The sequence below is a fragment of the Lolium rigidum genome, chromosome 1 (assembly GCF_022539505.1).
Source record: "Lolium rigidum isolate FL_2022 chromosome 1, APGP_CSIRO_Lrig_0.1, whole genome shotgun sequence".
NCBI lineage: Eukaryota > Viridiplantae > Streptophyta > Magnoliopsida > Poales > Poaceae > Lolium > Lolium rigidum.
The window spans coordinates 108,573,929-108,598,476 of NC_061508.1; the positions used below are offsets into that span (position 1 = coordinate 108,573,929).

The 24,548-nt window shown below is 44.3% G+C and overlaps 2 pseudogenes; both read left to right on the forward strand.

Moving 5' to 3' along the window:
• Positions 1 to 58: 58 nt before the first annotated feature.
• LOC124679471 lies at positions 59 to 3,204 on the forward strand (annotated as a pseudogene).
• Positions 3,205 to 13,210: 10,006 nt separating this feature from the next.
• On the forward strand, positions 13,211 to 17,852 carry LOC124649911 (annotated as a pseudogene).
• Positions 17,853 to 24,548: the final 6,696 nt, after the last annotated feature.

The following is a 24,548-nucleotide window of genomic DNA, read 5'->3' on the forward strand; positions in this document are numbered from 1 at the left end:
TCTGTACTAGAATACATCAATCTCTTTGTGCTCACAACTGAGACTCGGTTACAGAAAGATGGCAGAATTGCTGCTTCTCCCTGTGGTGCGAGGCGTGGCCAGCAAGGCTGCGAGCGCGCTCATCCAGACCATGACCCACATGTGTGGCGTTGACGGTGACCGCTGCAAGCTGGAGCGCCAGTTGTTGGCCGTCCAGTGCAAGCTGACCGACGCCGAGGTGAAGAGCGAGACCAACCAGTACGTCAAGAGGTGGATGATGGACTTCAGGACCGTTGCCTATGAGGCTGACGATGTCCTAGATGACTTCCAGTATGAGGCTCTGCGCTCCCAGGCCAAGATCGGCGTGTCCAAGACACGCAAGGTACTTATCCACTTCACATCGGACAGCCCACTTCTCTTCCGTCTTACGATGAGCAGGAAGCTGAGAAACGTCCTTGAGAAGATTAATGAACTTGTCGAAGAGATGAACACGTTTGGCCTCCTGAACAGTGTGGAGCAGCCACAGGTTCCTTGTCGGCAGACACACGCAGCACTGAGTGAATATGCAGAGATCTTTGGCAGGTACGCCGACAGGGAGTTGGTGGTGAAGCTTTTGCTTGACCAGCAAGATAATCAGAAGGTTCAGGTTCTGCCAATCTTTGGGATGGGAGGTTTGGGCAAGACGACTCTTGCCAAGATGGTGTACAATGACCACAGGGTCCAGCAACATTTCCAGTTGAACATGTGGCACTGTGTTTCAGAAAACTTCGAAGCTTGTTCTCTTGTGAAATCGGTCATTGAATTGGCTTCTGCGCACTTTTTCCGAAGGGCTATGAGATGGAGAAGGATCTATTGATCCAACTTTGGATGGCAAATGGTTTTATTCAAGACGATGACACAACAAGGTTGACATAGAAGGGAGAATCCATTTTCTATGATTTGGTTTGTAGATCCTTCTTACAAGAATTGAAAATAAAGAAATGGTATTGCATCGGTAACGACACAAGCTATGAGGCAATTGGATGTAAAATGCATGATTTAATGCATGACCTAGCGAAACATGTTACAGATGAATGTGCAACTGTAGAAGAACTGATTCAGCAGAAAGGATCGGTCAAACATGCTCATCACATGACAACTTTAAAGTATGATGAAGAGGAGCAAAACAATGGTGTGTTGAAAGACACTGTATATCTCCGCACCTTTTTAGAGCCATTAATATTACCCAAGAATCTTAAGGAGTTAAGACTGACATCATTAAGAGTGTTGCATTGCTACAATCCTTCTATTATCCATAACCGGGTCATAAGCGGAAAACATTTAAGGTATCTTGACCTTTCCAGGTCTGGCATTGACAGATTGCCAGATTCAATATGTGCGCTGTATAACTTGCAATGTTTGAGGCTCAATGATTGCTCGATCCTACAACACTTACCAGAAGATATGAGTACTATGAGGAAGCTGGTCCACCTTTATCTTTTTGGATGTGGTAGTTTGGAACGAATGCCTCCAAATATTAAGCTACTGAGCAACCTTCGTACACTAACAAATTTTGTTGTGGATACTGAAGTTTGCCGTGGCATTGATGAGCTCGAAGATCTGCACCGTCTTGGAAAGAGGTTGGAACTGTACAATTTGAGAAAAATAAATAGTGAAAATGATGCAAAAAAAGCCAATCTCCACCAAAAGCTGAATATAGTTGAACTGTTGATGCATTGGGGCCGCAGAAAATATGACATGCCTGAAGATGAGGCATGTAATGAGGAGCAAGTGTTGGAGTCTCTTACACCTCATAGTAAACTCCAAATTCTGGCGGTACATGGATATGGTGGCCTCGAAATATCACACTGGATGAGAGAGCCTGGGATGTTTCAGTGTCTAAGAAAGTTAAAAATGTCCAACTGTCCAAGATGTAAGAATATACCTTTAGTATGGCTGTCAACTTCTCTTGAGAATTTGTTTCTTTATGACATGGGTAGCCTGACCACATTATGTAACAGTCTTCATATGGAAGGTGAAGGATACAGTACCCCTGTTCAAATTTTCCCAATGTTAAAGGAAATGACCTTACATAAGTTGCCAAACTTGGAGGTATGGGTAGAAACCAGTTTAACTGATCCTAACAGGCTGGTACTGTTCCCGGTGCTTGAATTGTTAAAAATGAAGGATTGCCCAAAACTTGCGAGTATCCCAGACAGCCCCGTTCTAAAAGACCTGAACATAACAAATTGTTGCAGTCTTCCAGTGAGTTCACTCGCACATCTAACAGCATTGTGTGACCTCCAGTGCGATGGAGAAGGTACTATGTCTACAAACATGCCTTTGGGATTTTGGCCATGTCTTGTCAGTTTAACGGTTTGGTCCCTCGCAAACATGATGATGCTGCCTCCTGAGGATCAGAAAACCCGAAAAAATGCGGAAACCCTTCGGGTGTTGAAGCTTTGTGGTCCCAACTGCTTCATCACAACAGTGGGACTGTCAAAATTGCAACTTAGGCTTTGGAAATGCTTTGCCTCTGTGGAAGAATTGTGGCTTCAACAATGCAGCAACCTTGTCCGTTGGCCAATGGAGGAGTTCCAGAGCTTGGTTCGCCTCAGCTTTCTGCATATTTCTTTGTGTACCAACCTGGAAGGGAGGGGTTCATCTTCTGAGGAGACCCTACCGCTGCCCCATCTGGAGAAGTTACATATTTGCCAATGTTGCAGTTTACTGGAGCTTCCCAAGTTGCCTGCGTCCCTTGAGGAATTGAAGATTAGCCAGTGCAAAAATCTTGTGGCACTACCTTCAAACCTTGGAGATCTAACGAAGCTGACAGTTCTCTATGTGGATCGCTGCTATGACCTGAAAGCTCTACCAGATGGTATGAATCACCTTGCGTCCCTTGAGCAGTTGCAGATTCAAGGCCCTGGTGGAGAGAAATTCCAGCTGGGTCCCGTCCAGTGGCCCCCAGCCATCAGATCCCTGATGATAACTGGCTGCCCCGAGTTGCAAAGGCGTTGCAGAGAAGGTGGGGAGTATTTCCACTTGCTCTCCTCTATTGCGATCAAATGCATTCAAGCACCAGAGTTCCAGCACGAAGAAACAGAATCGAGCATGAAAAAGTTTCTGAAGAGGCTCCTCCCAGCGTGTGCTGACCGCTGACTCTAACTCTGATGCTAACAAGGTGCGTTGCGTATGCCTGACGAGGAGCCTCCGCCTCTCTTCCATTATTGCTTTTCACTGCAAACCTCCATTTCTATATAGGGCTGCATGGTTTTCTGTGTATTTGTTTTTTCTTCCAGAAAGAGGCTTTATGTATATTCGAATTAATCTTCACCTACTGTTTATTCAGTACACTTCAGGGGCCTATTCATCGTTTTTCACATATTCCGTTTCTCTTCTTGTTTCGACCGCCAGGGCAGTTGTGCGGCATTTACATTTTGCTAACCACTGTGACGCGTTCCTGTTATGGAACATTTGTTTAGTCATTTGCCCCTGTGCATTAGGACTCTATCCTCTAAAATTTTATTGTTACTGAAGGTTCTGATATGATATTACAAGATTACATATTATCTAAACTAGTCACAAGCTAGTTTTTTTTTTAACTCATAATGGTCAAATTGTTTTGGTAAATTTCTGGCTGCTTGTTTAAATGTCGAAGCTTGCTGCCGGTTATGACTTTATTTACTAAGGTCAACCATATGCCATTTCTCTATAACATAGTCAACATCATTTTTTGATGCTAACGATTCTATGGGGGAATGATTGTTCAACTTACTCATGTTCATGGATGGAGCACTGTCCCACACAAAAGCTTTGTCCTCTGACTGACAGGCATAAGACTTTCAGCATGACACATTGACACCCTATTAAGCCGGTGGCAAAATAAAAACTGTTGTGTTGGATAAGGGAAAAAAATGGTGGTTTGAGAGGGCAGGCGCATGTGCCAGAGCGAGCCTGGAGCACAGCGGCCCGTTATCCTCCTACGGTTGGAGGCAGGCGGTACTCGCTGCTCTGTAGCAGTTATCCACCTTGTTATACCATTTACTGATTTACATGGTAGAAGCATGGTCTGGAGGTATACCATTTACGCTAGAAAGCGGTCTAGTACAATGATACTCTTTTTAATTGTCAGTGTGAGCATCAAGACCGTGGAGGCGTTTCTGCGCTGCGCTAATTTATGATGTACTTTTTCAGAAATAAAAACTTTGTTGATTTGATTTATAGGAAGTGCATGCAATTATGGAGGAACCATTCAAAAAAAAAATCATGGAGGAATCCTCTCTGAATTGTTTGCATGCTTTGTTGAATTGAATTTTTGTTGGTCTTGTCCGGGTGCTTTCAGATGGACTTGTATGCTTGATTGCTTGTGCTTATTCAGTTGAAGTATATCATCTGCGGAATGTCCTCTGCTCATCTTGAACTTTTAGAGAGAAGGAAATGTGAATGGCAGTTGAAGCAGTAGTATACTAACTGCTAGGTACTGAAAAAGACGAGTGTCAGAACAAAATGCAGACATTTGGTGAGAACGCATTTTCGGTCGCCAGCATATTGCTGGTTCTACTTTGTTTCTTCTTTGATGTATATATTTCTATAGAAGGCTGCCTATGTTATTTGGAACATTCTGTATTTCTTTGCGCGTATCAGAGGAACTGAACTCTTGAGACGTTGCTGATATTGCATCTAGCGAAGGAACCGGGTTAAGCTGCAACACTGCAATTAAGATTTTGCCTATACTGAACTTCTCCTCAAGAGTCGGTGTGATAGATCTCTAAAAAAAAGAGTCGGTGTGATTGTTGGGAAGCAAATATCTTACATGCCCAGAAATATCTTGTAAAGTCGGCGCTGTGTGACGACATGATCAGGCGCTGAGGATGACAAAACTTATTACTCATATAACGGACACTCGGACAGGCATAGGACGGCAGTAGCAAAATAAAAACTTCTGGATTACTGAAAAAAAAGATGATGGTCTGCCAGGGCAGTCGCATGGGCCAGAGCGGGCCTAGAGCACAGCGGCCCGTTATCCTCCCACCGCCGGAAGCGGGCGGTACTCGCTGCTCTGTGAAACCAGCCTCACGCAGTGCCCGCCGCATTATGCAACCGTGAGGCCCAGGAGCCTTCGCTCGAGCCCCCTGGCGCACTACGCAGCTTGGGACGGGCGGGCCGCAAGATCGTGCATACCAGGCCCAGGCCAATGCGACATGCTAGGCATCCAAACACCACCTTAATCACCCCCGCTCGGGTTACAAGCCAACGCTACTCAGCTCGGTGGGTCATTGCTTGGGAACCGGGTATTTAAGCTGCTCGCTAACTCTATCGTTTGGCGAGGTGGGACTAAACTAGAAGGGTTAAGGTGTCTAAGCAGGTTTTGGGCCTCAAACAAAAACAGGTGCTTGTTTGTCGCCTTCACGTAGATGGTTAACAGGCCCAGGTTTCCTTTGTCTTTCATGTCTGGTCGACCATTTCGAACCGCCGCTCGCGGCCGGCCGCGGCCGATGGGTACATGCTCGTCACGTCCACGGCCACCATCACGCCGGCGTGCTCCGTCTCGCCGTGGGTGCAGCGCGCCGCGGCGTCACACACACCGGATGTGCCCCTCACTCGGTCACTCCCCACAGGTCCTTTCCTCCTCTCTCCACTCTTGTAGCCATGCAGGCAGGTGCTTGTGAAAATGCCTGAACGAGTGTCCGGCATCCAGAGCGCGCACGACATAGCAAAATTCCTTCCGTGCCAGTTGGAACTTTGCAGTACAAGATGAGAGCGTCTGATTTTGTTTCTGCGCCCACAGGAATTGGCAGGCAAGCTGGTCGCCTCAAATGTCCTCACTCCCTACTATCATACTGCACTTTAACCTAAGAAAGCCAGTAGCCCCAAACTGAAATGTCTCTTCGTCTCTCCGGCGATGCCGGAGGCGATTCGACGAGAGCGGAGAGTTTCCTGAGAAATCCCGTGTGTGAGAGTGAGATTAGAGTGATTCCGACCAATCCCCGCAACATACACCTACATCCCAACAGTTCTACCTCAGATTTCATCCCCCAATCCATCAGGGAAAAACTGAAAATTATTATCCTCAACTCGAGCGACCCAAAAAGAAGCCTTGGATATCTCCGCGCAAGATTCGCCGAATTCAGTCGTATACGACCTAGTAATGGATGCGTTGCCCCTAGTGCAGAGAAGGCGCAGATTACGCCAGCCCTTGATGGTGCAATTTCTGGCGTCCTTATTCATGGGGGGCGAAAATCAAGCGATGGGCCAGGAGCGGAGGCGCAGGTTTCTCTGTCCCTTGATGTTAGCGACGCGCCGTTGGGGACGCCACCTCAGGTAACCGGCGTGTTTATTCAAGGGGAGCGGGAATCAAGCGATGAACCTGATGCAGATTCAAGGGCGATTTCATCGCCGGAGGTAATTGCCCCCTTTCATAGCAGATTTCCGTTTGACTCTCCACCTGTAGACTCTGTCAACCCCATGCTAGAACAAGAGAACACGCAGCTGGAGAAGGCCGTTGATAGGGGTATGAAAAGCCAATCAATGCTCCCAAATTCTCAGCGATTCTACGCTGGGAGCAATCACAGGATCAAGAAACGGCAGAAAATTGCTATAAATCAAGACTCTCCGAAGAGCAGCACACTACCACCCCTCTTCCAATTTCTCTCACTTTTATCCCACAGGTGCCCATCTCCTGTCCTCATGGTTGGGGAAGCGGCGAAGCTGACGATGGAAAACAACACTGTCCAAGCCGGAGGCGGAAGCGGCAGCAGCAATGCTGCTCCCAACAAGATGAGGATGATCGGCGTCGATGGGAGGGAAGGGCAGGGAGCTACCACTGCCCAGGCCAGTCCCTCCCAACGGCTCAAGGGGAAGATGGCCATGATGGAGACGGCGACTGAGAAGGAGAAGAAGATTCTAGTCTGGAACATCTCCAAGAACAAGCCGATCTCGCGCATCAGGCTGATGGCCGTGGGGGTCTACCTCTCGATCATGGCGATCACCTCGAAGACTTTGCTAGATGGCATGAAGAGAATCTGGCAGATCCGGGGACACATCGACACCATGCAGCTACCGGACAGAAGGTTTGTTATCGAGTTTTCTGAACTTGGTGATTTTGAGCATGTAGTTAAGGGAGGCCCATGGAATTTTAGAAATGATGTTGTCCTGATAGAAGAGCTTAAGGAAGGGATAGATGCTGAAAGTTTCACTTCTCTACCATACCCATTTGGGTTCAGTTTCAGAAAATCCCTTTCTACCTTCTCTCACAACAGTTAGTCAAGGATTTGGGAAATGAAGTTGGAGAACTGGTCACTTTTGATAAATATGCTAGGGGTGATTTATGTGATAAAATCCTTAGAGCTAGAGTTCGTATTCCCATTGATCAAGCTCTGCAGAGGTGGGTCACCTTTAGGGATGAGTATGAGCAGCAGAACGTAACCACCTGTTTGGCTTATGAAAGGCTCCCCAATTTCTGTTGTTCATGTGGTATAATAGGACATCTAGTCACTGAGTGCAGGGCCCCTGACAAGGAGAAGATGGTGTTGTATGATGTGGGCATTGGGGCACCTCCAACACTCCCTGAAGACCCACGTCGCTGGCCCATTCCAGAGTTCACCGGGCAAGCACGTCAGCTACACACCTTCCCCTGGAGATCCAACCGGGGCAGGGATGGGTGGCTGACACGCACTGGAAATCGGCAACAACTTCCCACCATCGCGCAGGTGGCCAAGGACGTCGGCAAGCTCACCGTCAACGACCCTCAAGAAAACAACGCCAAGGAAGCTGCGCCCACTTTGACGAACACCCCGCCCATGATCCTCGCTTCCTCGCCGCTGCATCAGGAGATCACCATCGCCAACACCAACAAGGATGGTGAGGCCGCCCCTCCTGTGGGAGACGCCGTCCTCGAGAAGCTGCCTTTGCTTCAGGGTGAGATCGCCAAAAACGTGACTGGCAAGGGGGCTGCAACCACAACTATGCCCCCTTCCACTCCGTGCCTTCCCGTGAGCGCCAAGACGGTGGCTATGACCACTAGCACCCAGGCCAGAGAAGAAAGAACACTCATTGTGTATACTGCCAGGAAGCCGGCAACCTGGAAGAGAACCACCAAGGTTGCTGTCCAAGACAACAACACCAAGAGCACTGCGTTGACAACCCAGGGAGGAGCCCTGGGGGCTCCACGCATTAGGCCGGAGATCGAGGAAGGAGATGCCCAGCTGCAGCCGAGAAACAAGAGAATCGTGCTCCAGGTTCCTAACATGGAGCAGTGCTTGGGCGTGGAAGGTCTGAAGAAGCTGCTAGAAGAGGAGATGGGGACCAGACAGCCAGAAATCAAGCAGCACAGCGGGGGAGCTGAGACAGGCAGCTCCTCTTATCAAATCATCCTTAATGATCCTGAGGAACAGCTCAAGAAGAAGGACAAGGAGGCAAACAATGAGGAGAACTCTGAGGACGAGGCCACCAGCACTCCTAAAGCTGGTCAACTGACGGGCGCGAAGGAGCGTGCCCGTCAGAAGAAATGAAAATCTTCGCTTGGAACTGCCGGGGCCTTGGGCAGCCCCGGACAGTTCAGGATCTGGAGCGTCTTCTGCGCGCTCATCGACCCAAGCTGCTCTTCCTCTCTGAAACTCGTCACAATAAAGTTGCTTTAGATAGCCTTAGATGGAGATTAGGCCTTAAGCACTGTGTTTCCTTTATAGATGAAGGAAAAGGTGGTGGTGTTGCGTTGTTCTGGGACGAGTCCATAGATGTAGAGCTGTTTAAAATAAATAGCAGAGTTATTGATGTAATGATCCATGATCAACAAAAAAATATGAAATGGAGGAGTACCTTTGTTTATGGTGAGCCTCGCAGGCATCAGAGATATCTGATGTGGGATCTGCTAAAAAAAATGAAACCTATGCAAAATGCTCCATGGCTTATGTTGGGAGACTTCAATGAAGTTATGTGGCAAGCCGAGCATTTCTCCAAAAGAAAAAGGGGAGAAAGGCAGATGGCTGAGTTCAGGGAGATGCTCTCTTTCTGCAATCTCTTTGACCTTGGCTACTCTGGGCTTCCTTGGACTTATGACAACAATCAAGTCGGCCTCAAGAACGTCAGGGTCAGGCTAGATAGAGTCGTTGCCTGCCCTGGCTGGACGAACACCTTCCCAGATTTCTCTGTAAAACATTTGGTAAGCTCCCGCTCTGATCATTGTCCTTTGCTTTTAAGTTTTGATGAACCGCATACTGTCGCCCCGCAAATTCATTGTTTCAGATACGAAGTTCATTGGGAAAGGGAGTGCTCTCTCCACGATGAAATCCAAACCTCTTGGAATGGTCAGCCTTGTGCCAGTGACCTGGGCGACATCACTAACAAGCTCAATACAGTAAAAGAAAACTTGCAAGATTGGAGCAAGAAGACTGTGGGCTTTATCCCGAGAAGAATTGAAAAGCTAAGAAGAGATCTTGAAAGAGCCAGAAGATGTAGGAGAAATCAGAACAGAAACAAAATAAAGAAGATAGAAAGTGAATTGGATGAGCTTCTTCACAGAGAAGAGATCTTTTGGAAACAAAGATCCAGAATCATGTGGTTAAAAGAGGGTGATAGAAACACCAATTTTTTCCATAGAAAAGCAACTTGGAGAGCAAAAAAGAACAGGATTAGTAAACTGAAAAGAGAGGACGGTTCCCTGACTCAAGACCAACTCGAGATGGGGGATCTAGCCACTGAATTTTATCAGAAGCTGTTCACGGCTGACAACAGTGTCAACCCGAGTTTGGTTGTGCAGGATATGCCTCAGAAGGTTACAGCAGAGATGAATAAATTCCTATGTGAAGATATGTCTGAGGATGAAATAACGCATGCTCTTTTCCAGATTGGTGCTCAAAAAGCTCCCGGTCCGGATGGATTGCCTGCCCAGTTTTTTCACAAAAACTGGGACACTTTAAAGGATGAGATTATTTCTGCTGTGCAGTCCTTTTTCAAGACTGGTATCATGCCTGAGGGTGTCAATAACTCGACGATTGTGCTAATCCCGAAAACCAAGAATCCATCTGAGCTCAAGGATTTCAGACCCATTAGCTTGTGTAACGTCCTGTACAAGATCATTGCCAAATGCATCATCAATAGGCTTCGTCCATGTCTTTCTGATATTGTGAGCCCGGAACAGAGCGCCTTCATCAAGGGTAGACAAATTGCTGACAATGCTTTGGTGGCCTTTGAATGCATTCATACCATTCAACATTCAAGAGATAAAAAAGGTACCTTCTGTGCATACAAGCTCGATCTCTCTAAGGCTTATGACAGGGTTGATTGGACCTTCCTTGAAGCTGCGCTGGTTAAGCTTGGGTTTGATAACCACTGGATCACAAGGGTGATGGCTTGCGTTAAGTCGGTTAGGTACTCACTTAGGATGAATGGAGTTCTACAACAAACCTTCTCCCCCTCCAGAGGCCTAAGACAGGGAGACCCACTCTCATCCTTCCTCTTCCTTTTTGTTGCCGAGGGATTCTCAAGCTGTTTCAAGAAAGAAATCGAATGCGGAAGATTACATGAGCTAAAAATTACGAGGAATGCTCCAGGCATCTCTCATCTTCTCTTCGCGGATGACAGCCTCATTTTCTTCGAGGCCACGGCTCAGCAGGCCACTGTTATAAAAGAGACCCTAGATAAGTATGAAAAAGGTACTGGTCAACTTCTGAGCCAGGAGAAATGCTCAATCCTTTTTGGAAATAACTGCGGAGCAAACAACACCAATCTAGTCAATAACATCCTTGGAAACATTTCGGTCAACTTTGAAGAAAAGTACTTGGGACTCCCAGTACCAAATGGAAGAATGAAAAATGGGAAGTTTGAACCAATTAAAGAGAGATACAAGAAGAAACTCAATGACTGGACAGAGAAGTATACTTCTAGTGCTGCCAAGGAAGTACTCATCAAATCGGTGGCTCAAGCCATTCCCCTGCATGCCATGAGTGTCTTTAAGTTCTCTGTTAGTCTTTGCGAGGATCTAATGAGGATGACTAGAAAATTCTGGTGGGATGAAGAGGATGACAAGAAAAACATTCACTGGTCCAGCTGGGACAAGTTAACTCAAAGAAAATCTAAAGGAGGAATGGGATTCAGAGACCTTAATTGCTTCAACCAAGCACTGTTAGCAAAACAAGCTTGGAGGCTCCTCGACCAACCAGATAGCCTCTGTGCTAGGTTACTTAAAGCAAAGTACTTTCCATTTGGCAAGCTCACGGATACTGCTTTTATCAAGAATGCCTCACCTTGTTGGCAGGGTATCACTCATGGTCTTGAGCTCCTCAAACAAGGTGTTGTCTGGAGAATTATAAATGGAAAAAAGACAAGAATTTGGAGAGATAATTGGATTCCAAGAGGACAGCTAAAAATCACTGGAAATCCCACAAAGTCAAGGCTCAGATGGGTTGCCGATCTCATTGATCAAGAAGCAAATGATTGGAATGTGAATCTTGTTAGATCAATTTTCTATCCTCACGATGCCGAGGAGATCCTTAAAATCAGAATCCCTTTTATCCTTGGAGAAGACACCCTGGCATGGCACCCAGATAAGCATGGTATCTTCTCGGTTAAGAGTGCCTACCACTTGGCTCTGGAAAATAAATCCAATTCTCCTTGCTCTAGCTCTAGCTCGCAGCCGGCGGGAGATAGAAGGATTTGGGACCTCATTTGGAAATCTAAAGCACCACCTAAGATTAAAAATTTTGGCTGGAAACTTGCCTCCAAGGGCTTAGCCGTTCAAGCCAAGAGATCAAAAATCGTAAAGGGTACTGTCCCTACATGTACCATTTGCGGCATCGAACCGGAAACTGAATACCATGCTACCATGGTATGCCCCAAAGCTAGAGCCCTTTGACTGAGAATGGAAAAAGTCTGGAACCTACCAAAGGAAGAAGATCTGAGAGAAACAGGGCCTGAGTGGGCTCTGAATATTCTGGCTAACCAAGATGACAGTATGAGATGCAAAATCCTGTTTCTTTGGTGGAGAGCTTGGCATCTTCGAAATAACTCCATTTTTGGGGATGGTAAAGCCATGATAAATGACTCAGCCTGTTTTATAGAAAATTACTACAACACCACCATGCAGCTTAATTATGGTATGCAAACACCAGACCGCAAAGGCAAGTGTTTACTTATTCCTGTGGCTGCTTCTAGAAATGAGAAGGACAGAAGAACCACTACCCAAAAATGGACTAAACCTCCGTTGGGCTGGGCTAAGTTAAACACTGATGCCTCCTTCATCTCTGCAAATGGCACGGCTCATTGGGGAGCCATCGTCAGGGACGACCAGGGCAATACGATTTCCTCGGCCTGGAGCCCCATTCCGAGATGTGCTACCGTTGAAGAAGCCGAGGCAATTGCTGTCCTCGAGGGACTTCGGTTGGCATCCACAGTGGACACCCCGTGTTGCCTCGAAACTGACTGCAAAAGTGTAACTGATGCTTGGAACTGGGACACAATTAAGAGATCGCAAGCTGGCATAGTGATCAACGAAGCCAAACATGCGGCTCTGTCCTTCCAGAACCTGAAGATAGAGTTCATCCCGAGATCCGCTAACGGTGCTGCACACCGCCTCGCTGCTTTTAGCACTACTGGTTGTAATGGCGTCTTGTATGGCTCTGTTCCTGAGTGTGTTTTAGATCAAGTGTTGAGTGATTGTAACCAAAACAATATTCTCTGAGTAATACAACACATGTTCAAAAAAAAATACTGCACTTTAACCTGTTGTTGTCGCAGCCCGGCACCAGTGACGACGTTGTGGGCGTCCTCCATGCCCCACTGACATGGTGTTGATCAGCATTATTATTGAAGAAATAAGCCAGTCTGTTGATGTTGATCCTCTTCTTGTTTACGAGTAAGGTGCAAGTAAAGTAAGCTGTATTGTATTTTGCAGTCATGTTGAGGCATCCTATTCCCATCCACTTGTTTTCTGCTCATCCTAATGGAAGATACCGAGCATCCGGCCGGCAGCAAGCAAAGTTAACTTAAACCAACCTCGAGCTGCTGTCACGTTCCCTGCTAAACTTCAAGTGAATTTATTGGGACTTGGACTCAGCCTTGAGTCTTGGGCTTCCTCCTTCTTCTAATAGCAGCAGGTGCTCAATTTATTAAAGCAACTTGTAGATGCACTCCTGCAGCAAGCAAGCGAGCTCCTCCTTTTAACCTGCATCATTCTTATCCTCTGTATCTACACGCTCCCTGTATTCACACTGCGGGCTGTCCACGCAAAACCACCACAGAGCAGAGCTAACCAATGGAGGCAACTGCGCTCAGCGTTGGCAAGTCCGTGCTGAGTGGAGCACTTAGCTATGCGAAATCTGTACTGGCGGAGGAGGTGGCCTTGCAGCTCGGAGTCCGGCGCGACCAGCTTTTCATCTCCAATGAGCTGGAGATGATGCAGGCCTTTCTCATGGCCGCCCACGGCGAGGGAGTGGACAACATGGTGGTCAAGGTCTGGGTGAAGCAGGTCCGCGATGTGGCCTACGATGTTGAGGACACCCTCCAGGAATTCGCCGTCCGTCTCGGAAGGCAGTCCTGGTGGCGTATCCATCGCACGCTGCTCGACCGGCGCTGTGTGGCCAAGCAGATGAAGGAGCTCAGAGCCAATGTGGAGGATGTCAGCCAGAGGAACATGCGCTACAATCTCATCAAGGGTTCCGGCTCCAAGGCCGCCACGGCTGCTGAGCATTCTAGCATTGCTTCTGCAGCACTGGTTCACATTGATGAAGCAAGGCGCGCTGCAAAGCAGGACGGATCAAAGGTGGACCTTCTGCAGCTCATCAACGAGAAGGAGAATAACCTCAGGGTGATCACCGTGTGGGGAACAAGTGCTCATCTTGGGCAGATTTCCATCGTCAGGGAAGTCTACGAGAATCCAGATACTAAAGGCAAGTTTTCATGCCGAGCCTGGGTGAGACTGCTGCACCCTTTTAATCCAAAAGATTTCATTCAGAGTTTGGTGGAGCAATTTCACATGGGTGTAGGGGCTAAAGCTCTGCTGGGAACAGAAAAGATGGTGCAAGATCTTGCTGAGACATTTGATGAATATGTGAGGGGTAGGAGGTACTTGATTGTGATTAATGACCTATCCACCATTGAGGAGTGGGATCGGGTCAAAAGGTGCTTCCCAAACAACAACATGGGGAGCAGAATCATTGTGTCAACACCACAACTTGAAGTTGCGAGGTTATGTGCAGGGAAAGGAAACATCGGATCAGAGCTGAAGCAATTGTCCGCTGATCAAAATATTTATGCTTTCCACAAAAAGGTAACATTGAAAGTTCTACTTCTGAGCTATCTATTTTCTTATGGAGTTAATGATGCTAATACTCTTTTAGTATACGGGGCCAGTTTGACAAAAAACAACATGAACGAGAGAATAGCAATAAGATTCAATATCTAGTGATTACATTTTTTGCACCATATCACCATATTATTCATTTCTAGAGTATTATTTGGTCCAGGTAGTTACCCATAGCATTATGGCCAAATTGTAGCAGTGATGGTTCTCACATTTAAAATTGAAAGCGAGCAGTACTAGTATATACGTAGTGTAGCTCGATAGTAATTAATGGCCCCAGAATCAAGATTCTAGGTACCCTTCACAAAATAATACACGCTCCCATACAAGATGCATTATGTGTGTACACCTGCACATGTTCAGTTCTTTTTCTTTTTACATTTTAGGTTGTAGTTTCTTTGGAAAATGGATGGAAACACTTGTGTTTGGGGTTCAAATGGAAAACTGGATTTTGAACCATTTTAGTGATTCTTATAGCTTCCTTATTTAGAATTATTTTTAATTCATTATTGTATACGGTTCCCAACATGAAAACATTCCTGGCTTGCGCGCAGGTTTCTCAAGATACAATATATTTGACGGGAACAAAGTCAAGCTCAGACAAAGATACTAACAAAAATGATGAGAAGTCTATAGTCCACATTAGTGAGATTTCAGAGCATCACTCTAAGGGTGTTGATGGTAAGAAGTTAGTTGGACAGAGCCTCACTCACATCAGAACAATTGCGACTGCTTTGGAGGAGTCTCATGCTGTTGGGCGAAAGAAAGAAAAAGATGAGGTAATCGAATTATTTAAAAGTCAAGCTACCGATCAATTCAATGTGATCTCGGTGTGGGGAATGGGTGGTCTCGGAAAAACCACTCTAGTCAAAGATATCTACCACAACAAGCTCAGTGGCATGTTTGAGAAACACGCCTTTGTAACAGTCTTGCGCCCTTTCGATCTTGTGGAGCTCCTTCGAAGCTTAGTTATGCAACTAGAACCTTTTGAAAAGAAGGATGTGGTGGGTTCGATGGACAACACAAAGAAGGCATTAGTTTCGATGCCACTTGCAAAGTTGATAGAGGAATTGGCAAATATTTTAGTAAGAAATAAGTGCTTGATTGTTCTTGATGATGTATCATCTACTGCAGAATGGGACATGATAATACCAATTTTTCATAAAATGGAAAATGCAAGCCGGATCATAGTCACCACCAGGGAAGAGAGTATTGCTAAACATTGTTCAAAGAAAAAGGAAAATATATACAAGCTCAAAGGTCTAGAATACAAGGATGCATGTGACCTCTTTGCCAAAAAGGTACTCAATAAGGAACTATCATCATGCATCATTTGTACATGTTGCCCTAGGATTTGTTTTCCATCATTTTGTTGTTGAACAAAAATGACCATTTCTAACTTGATCTACAAGATATCCTTTCTCAATTTTTGGCCACTATTATCAGTTTTATTATGATCATTGTTCACACTGGGAGTGCAATGCGAGGCTTTATACTTCGTTTTAAGTAAATTCATAGAAGAACAACTCTCATGGTCATAGCTGCACATAACCACACTTCTTGATACAAATGTGATTGAAAATTGTAGATAAGTTACAATTATAGCACATCTACTCCGATACTTAAGTACTACGTTGTACCTGATTTAGTTTTCAAGATACTGAAGAACTCGATCTCTAAAATTACAGGTATTTAAGGAGATTATAGATTTGGATAAGCAATACCCTGAGCTGGCTGAACAAGCAGAACTGATCCTGCGGAAGTGCAACCGACTCCCCCTTGCAATAGTCACCATAGGTGGCTTCTTGGCAAACCAACCAAAAACAGCTTTGGAATGGAGGAAACTGAATGAGCATATCAGTGCTGAGTTGGAAATGAATCCCATGCTTGGGACCATAAGAACCGTCCTTATGAGAAGCTATGATGGTTTGCCCTATCATCTCAAGTCTTGTTTCCTGTATATGCCCATCTTTCGTGAAGACCAAAGGGTTGGGCGGGAACGCTTGGTGCGTCGGTGGACCGCGGAGGGTTACTCAAGGGAGGTTCAAGGCAAGTCTATGGAGGAAATAGCAGATGGCTACTTCATGGAACTTATAAGCAGGAGTATGGTCCTGCCATCTCAAAGATCAATCCATAGTACAAAAGGCATTGATTCCTGCCAAGTGCATGATCTCATGCGTGATATCGGCATCTCAAAGTCAATGGAAGAAAATCTTGTTTTTGCACTGGAGGAAGGTTACAGCTCAAACAGCCAAGCCACTATGCGCCACCTTGCTATAAACGGCAACTGGCAAGGAAACCAGAGTGAATTTGAGAGCATAGTGGACATGTCCCGTGTACGATCAGTGACAGGTTTTGGGCAGTGGAAGTCATATTTCATTTCTGATAAGATGAGGCTTCTGCGAGTGCTGGACTTGGAAGACTCAACAGGTCTTTTTGATCATCACCTTAAGCATATTGGGAAGCTTCTTCACCTAAGATACCTTTCTCTAAGAGGATGTGGTCACATTTCTCACATGCCAGATTCATGGGGTAACTTGAGAGAACTCCAGACGCTAGATGTCAGAGGTACAGGAATAATCAAGCTTCCGAAGAGTATCACCAATCTTCAGAAGCTGAACAATATTTGTGCCGGTGTGAAACCGGAGGACGAGAGCATCTCGTATGAAGAATATGCGTCGACAGGGGAATTGAGCCACAGGGCATGTATAATGCCTTTCTATTTGACCTTTTATTCTGTACTATGGTGTGCACCTGTGCTCATGCGTCTCAGTGGCATCCACCGCAATGACGTATGCACTCTTTTCTGCTGTGCTGTGCTCCCTACTATTGCGATGCGTCTTGATAGGTATGGTGTTCTAGTGCCAGAAGGGATGAGAAAACTGAAGGCCATGCGTACACTGGGTGTTGTGAACATCGGACGATGGGGGAAGGCCATAATGCAGGACATAAAAGGACTCACCCAGTTGCGCAAGTTAGGAGTGACTGGCGTTAGTAAGAAAAACGGACAAGAGCTGTGTTCAGCAGTTGTTGCTTTGAACCGCCTGGAGTCGTTATCAATCAGGTCAGAGGGAGAGCCGGGGTTAGCTGGCTGCTTGGATGGACCGTTCTCGTTTCGGAAACTCTGCAGAGCCTTAAGCTGTACGGCAACCTGGTCAAATTGCCGGAATGGGTCCGGGAGCTCAAGAATCTGGTGAAGCTGAAGTTACGGAGCTGCGGGATATCAGAACTCAGTGGTGCCATGCAAGTCCTTGGGGATCTGCCAAACCTGGCATCCCTGCATCTGTTGAAGAAGTCGTTCAAGGGTGAAGCGGTACATCTCAATTTCAGTCTGGAGACATTCCAGAGCCTGATGGTTCTGGAGCTAGGAGTCCACAACAATTTTGAATCAGTCAAGTTTGAAGTAGGAGCAACCCCTAAGCTTGAGCTGCTCCACTGTTATTTTAAAGATGCCAATGGTAGTTCGCTTTTCGGGTTGCCATCTTTGTCTTGCCTCAAGGAAGTTGTGCTCATATATGGCACTCCCGACGCACTGAAATATGTGAGGACCCAGCTTGCGCTGCACCCGAACCGACCCGTCGTGAGGAGTAACTGATCTCAATCCAGAGTCAGCAGCACACATCGATTCGAGGACTACTGTTTGTGTTTTCATTTCCGAACAGCGTCAATCAATCTTTGTATTTCAGTTTGTGCTAGTCCTATTTTCTGGTTTCGCACAACACTGCTCAGTACCTGGGACTGGGAGCAGAGCACCATCTGAGTTCACTTATCTGTGTGTGCATGCTGCTGCCGTGTAAATGTTTTGTGCTGGTGCCGCAGCCCTTTGATATCCTAATTTGTGATGAAAATACATGCTAGGTACATGTTGTTTTTCCATTTGCGTGCAGTTATTTTCCACCAATTAAGCAATTAATATTTTCCATCTGTGCAGCAGTTGTCTTCACGTCCATGGGTTTCCTGATAATCAGTAGGACAAACCATGTGCTTCACCAATGTATCAGAACTGTTTTCTGTCTGTTAGTAGTAGTACGGACTTCCTCATTGCTTATTGGTTCATCTGAGACTGGAAGGACCATCTCAGCTGAGTTGTTGTCTCTTTCTGTTGTTGTACAGAGTACTGTACTGAAAATGTTTTGTGCACATCTCAATCGGTAATTAGTATTTATTTCTCATAACGATGAAAATGCATTGATTGTGTTACATTTGCTTGTAGTATCAACTAGGAAATTTGCCTATGCATTGCAACAGGAGAGATGAAAATTGACTTTTGGACATAAAACGTCGACACAGACCAAATTTTGTGGAAGTTGATCAAACCACAGTTCACCCTTTTGTCTTTTGTTAAAAAAATTTTGATCTACTCTTTCATGCTACGTAAGTGAAACATGTAGTATGGAATATTCAGTAAACTTCTTTCATTTAATACCACCAACAGCTTTTATTTTTCTTCACTGTAACAGTTGACAAACATAGACATATCTTTCAGTTAATGTCCTACTCATAGTCTCATAGAGCATAAATGGGCTTCTTAGAAAATTTAGCGCATCTAGACAGTTGGCTTGCTAAAACTTCTTACGGGATGAGGTGGAGATGTGTGGGTCCATTGTGGGCCTAAAATCACGGGGGCAATGCACTTGCTTGGATAGTGAGGAGGCATTTCCTCATACAATGTATGAGAGACATTGATGATAGTGAGCAGGCATTTCGTCATACAATTCATTGTTGAGTATTCTCGCCTTGGGCTTTCATCCAGGTGAGGAAGAACTGGAGAATGAATGACTTTGCTGAGTATTTTTTTTTTTCATTTCTATAGTGAAAACAATAGGTATGTAACTATACAATGAGTCCTATGTCAGCTGTAGCATTTCTCAACCGGGTAGTTAAGCTTCTTATCAATTGCGTCCGTTAGCGAGGTACTCCCTATGTACAGAAATATAAGACGTTGTAACACATTGTTTTACTACTCTTAAACGTTTTACAGTTTAGTACAGAGGGAGTAGTAAATAACGAGTCCAGGTTTCCTACCTGTGAGAAGAATATATGATATGAGCCCTGCTTCAGTGCTCCTCCCTAACCGAAACTGAGGGATCATATTCGGTTATTTTTTCTTAAGTTGGGTCCGCCGAAATACCCCCACGGCGTGCATGCCATACGTACAAGATTGGCTCCTACGAGACAACGCGGGCCCATACGGGCCTGTACAGGGTTGTACATATGTGTCAGATTTGGTGAATTTATGACCGTGCCACCGCTTACGAAGAATTATGGAAAGATCTCCACCGTCTTTGCATTTGACGCGCCTAGAATTTTACCAAAAGAGCAGCACCGAAGCAGAAGTGATATAAGAGGGGGGCAGCACTTGGGCCTCGTTTGTTGCCTTCACCAAAGCACTACAAGATCGGGTGCTACGCCAACGGCCAGCTGCCCTCGGCGTAGCCGCGCCTGGCCCTCGGCGTAGGCTACGCCGACGGCAGCCCTCGGCATAGTCCCTCGGCGGCTACTCTCCTCGGCAGAGATGGCCGTGCCGTCGGCATACGCCGCCTACAGAAGCGTAGGCCGTCGGCGTACGGGTGGTTTGCCAAAATGTTCGCAAAATAGAAAGTTGGCCCACAGAAGCGGGAAACCCTAGGGCGGGAATGGCCTCGGTTAGGGTTAGGATTGGAGTTAGGGCTAGCAATGGACTTTTTTCCTTTGTTTTAGGATATATGTACATCGATAGCAGATGTTGGGCCTAGTGGCTCCGGTTGATCCGTCTTCGAAGAGCGTCACCCATGGGATCTATATATGCCATCTACGAATTCTTAAAAAATAGAACTATTTTTACATAATTCATACTAGTAAATAAATAATACAAACATAATATAAAGTAATATGAGAGAGAAAAAAATAAAAATAAAATAAAAAACATATGCCGAGGGTGGCCGTCGGCCAGGGCCGGTCCTGAGGTTTCGGGGGCCCAGGGCTAAACTGGAATCCGAGGCCCCTAATACGAGTATAAAAAAATTAAAGAGATTTGCAAGATGATTGCAACGGTATTAATAATTTATTTTGAAACTACATAATTAGGTATATATTAGTATTCAAAGTTGTGCACCAAACACCATGCAAAAAAGTGTGGCTTATTTTTTTTACGGAGGGAGTATCGGGTAATGCATAATGTTACCTCAAAAATAGCTTAGTATATCACACTGCACTTTCCAGATTACGACAACGACATGTAAATAATAATAATTAGTAATCAGAAACAAGTGCAAATATACAAAATTACTAGATTAAGTCAATAAATGCTTACTGACCCTCACATGTTGAACTGGCAAATCACAAACTCAATGATATATTGTATATTCCAAAGTAATGAACACTTCACTGGTTATCAGTCATCCTTTCGGAACAACTAAAACACAATGTTTATCATCACCAATCCAAGAACAATCAACAATCATCATAAACTAGATTTAGATGTGCGCCTTGGCGCACGATCCCGTGAGACTCGTGTATAGATGGAAAAATGATAATAATCTGTTTAGGTTTTACAGAACGTGTAGTGAACCATAGTAAATTACAAAGGAAAAACATTTATATACAACCAAGAAAATATATTATAGCAACTAACAATTGGTGATTCTGCCACACATTCGAAACAAAACCACATATATTAAATATATACTATTAATCTAAGGGCACACTTGTAGCTCTCTACAATACTCACAAGTACAGAAACAGACTGTTGGCTACGAAAAGAAGACCTTATTGGTTGTGTAAGCAGATCCCCTATATCACACGCCAAGAGATTGGACTCTAAAACAAATGAATAAATCAAATGATTGGATCTCTGAGAAAATTCAAATCTAAGACCAAATGTAAAACCGGTACACTGCACGAATTACATTAGTATTTATACAAGTAGATAATATTTAGCAATCCATATACATTAAAAAGCATTTGGCATATGTATATCTCATACAATATGAATCCATTATCCAAAGATAAAAGAAATCAACTTCGAAGAATAATTTTGGTTGAGACTGGAATTATTTAAGTAATCAATTTTCTATGAATCAGTGCACAATTGTAATATGGATCTTGTTCGGAATATATACAGTAGAGCCCTATCCTAATTTGCATGCAAAAAAATCCTTGGGAATATATGCAGTTGCAATATGAAATCTTGGTGCACGACTTGGCACATGATCCCCTTCCTCTTGTCTTGCCACTCAGCAGGTGGACTCAACATCGAGCAATCCGCATCGACGACCACTCGTGATGAAAAAAAACGGTTGGCCATTTGATACTTAACATTAGGATTTTGAAGCACAAAAATATATCTAGTTAAATACTTAACAGTAGGAACAATAGAAAGCATAAAACACCAAGCTATTTCTAACATTTTTAACTTTAGGCTGAAAATGGTACCTAATGAGCTTGTGAAAGATAAGATCGACTAATTTTTTTTAGGGTTGATCTTGTACATGGTATAAGAAATATCAGTGGAAGTCTACATAGAGAATACATCTTCCATACACTGCTATACTTTGCACAAATTTAAACATCGTCCATATTACTATCGATTAAATGTAAGGCCAGTTGACAAAAGCTGATAGTTCTGTAATTTAGTCATTTGCTAGGTAAATGTAGAGAAAACAATGCTGTGCATGTTAAGCACTAACACAGCTAATCAAGTAAATAACAGAAGCAATCTTTGTTGCAAATTAAGTGATGCTCCGCCATTAGATGAAAGCTAACAGTTATTTACACTTCTATTTTGTGTATAGAAATTAAGGAGCAAACTTTTAGTGTATGCAGATGCCACTAATCACACATGCATCTTACACACGGCCCAGCAGCACACGGACGCAGAAACCGACAACGTGCCTCCCAAGCTGGCCACTCACATGCAGCCATGCAGGTCTGGTTCTGTCATCTCTTCCAAAAAAGGTTTGGGTTATCCCTTTCCAGATCGCATACTCACATGTACCTACCCAGAACTACAGATCCCCTTTTCTCACTTTGGCCCGACGACCAGCTCCCCCTCTTCCCAAATTCAGCGAACTCCGGCGCTGATCGACATGGGGTTGCTGACAATGTATCTTCATTTACTGCACCCTAACGATTTTGGAGGAGCCTGAAGCGCTTGTGCAAGCACCAGCGTGGGGCATGCCCAGATTCCTCCAAATGGTGTGCGGTGGAAGGTAAAAAAAAGGAGCAGGTTTCTCTCTGAATTCCAGCTTGACCGCTTGGATCATTATCAACAACAAGCCATTGGCGAGTGAGCGTTGCGATATGCCGTTGCCATGCTATTAGGTCTGCCCCGAGACGAATCGCTGAAGTTTTCAGCAGCAAAAAGGTAATTAAAGGTGACCTCTTCATTTTCCATTTAATCCTTTTCTCCATTTGGCTAAGAGAAAAATTAGTGCCCATCTGTTACACATGCACCACACGTGTGTCATTCCATGGACAAAAAAACAAGGTTGACCTTCCAAGCTTACTTTTCAGGATAGATGACTACTTATTTAAGCCATATTCAGAACAGTATATTTGCGGTGATCATACACATGAAAATTACATGTAAAGCAATAACTGAAAAGAAAGTTCTGCATGTTTGGGTTACCAGTAAAACAAAGTGCTCTTGCTGCTTGTTTCTCTGTGCAGCTCCCAAAATCTGGAGTTCTTGATGCTTGTTTCTGTGTGAAGGTCCCAAAACTCTGCATAAAAATTGGACAAAAAACATGGGAGATCTCCGAAGCTTATATTTAGCGATGGAGAAGTACTTACTTATGCCATACTCAGAAAAGTATATTTAGGATAGTCACACTAACCAAAACTATATGGTAAATTAAGAACTAAAATCATTGTTGTGCATGTTTGGATTATCAATAAAAATTGTTCTTGATGCTGCTCGATAAGGTTAGCAAGTAGTGCAGACATGAGAGTCTAAACTCTAAATTAGCGGCCATCCTATTGGTGACAGATCACTATCTTGCAAACCAATTTATACAATAAAAGAGCAAAACAGTTTTCTTCTTCATTGTTACTTGTAGGAGCCTACAAATAAAGTGCATTTTTCTGATGCATAAACTAAACAAATCAGAGACTTTAAACACATGAAAAATAGAACTGATACAATTTACTCTCTCCTGCTCCTGGATTTTCTTCATCCTCACTAATACGAATCTTGAATAGCTACCTAACATCACAGTGGGCAACAACTGTGTGGTTGATAATTTGAAGTCATGATGATAAGATATTGTGGCTGTACTGGGTATACTAATTACGAATATTCTCTCTGCCTAGGTGTTGTACAATGACGGAGATATTGAACAACTTACCATGGCTAAAGAAAAGTGGACAAGGATTGCAAGTAATAGTTCACCAATAAAGGTAGATTGTCGTTAATTCAATCCTTCAAATTTTATCTTTAACCTTAAACATCATGTTTAACTCACTATAGTTTAATTGCTCGTTTATAGCAGCAAAAGAAGGATCTTCTACGGCCTGGACAGTAAGCAAGAATTTCTTTAAATCTACTGTATAATAATACACTATTCAGAGCATCACTTGAAGTTAAGGGAGCATGAGGGTAAAATCAACAACCTAAGAACGAAGAGCTTGGCAATTTCTGCCAATATATTGTAGTTAGCCCAGAAGTACAATACTATCGTGTGATTAAGATGGTGCTGAATAAAATACCACTTAACATTCTAAATCTGCATAATGTAATTTGCCAACGTCTTTTGTAGTTGGGAACTCCCTACCTGGTAAAGCCATATTGAAATTACAAAATGGAACTTAACTACCTCCAGTAAAAAGTTGTTTAGGAATAGCATTTATCATTTTATTTTGCTACTTTGCATTGGAGAAATATGTCAAACCTTTTCACTATCTCTGGTCCAGGAAATGAACAAACAGAAGTGGCTTATGGTTATGGCACATGTGGTGCTGGCAAAGAACAAACAACTTGGGTGTCCTGGCACACATGCGGCGCTTATCTGCAGGTAATTCATGTCATTATATAAGGAATGAGCATACATACTACTATACATGAACGCATCAAAATAGGATTTGTGGTGACAACTGCAAGAATTATTTGAGGGTTCTGCAAAAAAATGTCAACTTGGATAAGTTTTTTTCTGTACAACAAAGAAACCATATGCAAGTAAAAACCTGCGTCACTCAAGTACTCTGAAGCTAGCTTAATTTGATTCCGATCTTAACATGGAGTAACATATAAAAAGGACATGTATAGCCTCCTCTAAAGATGGAAGTCCATTCGATTCAAAATTTCAACGCCCGC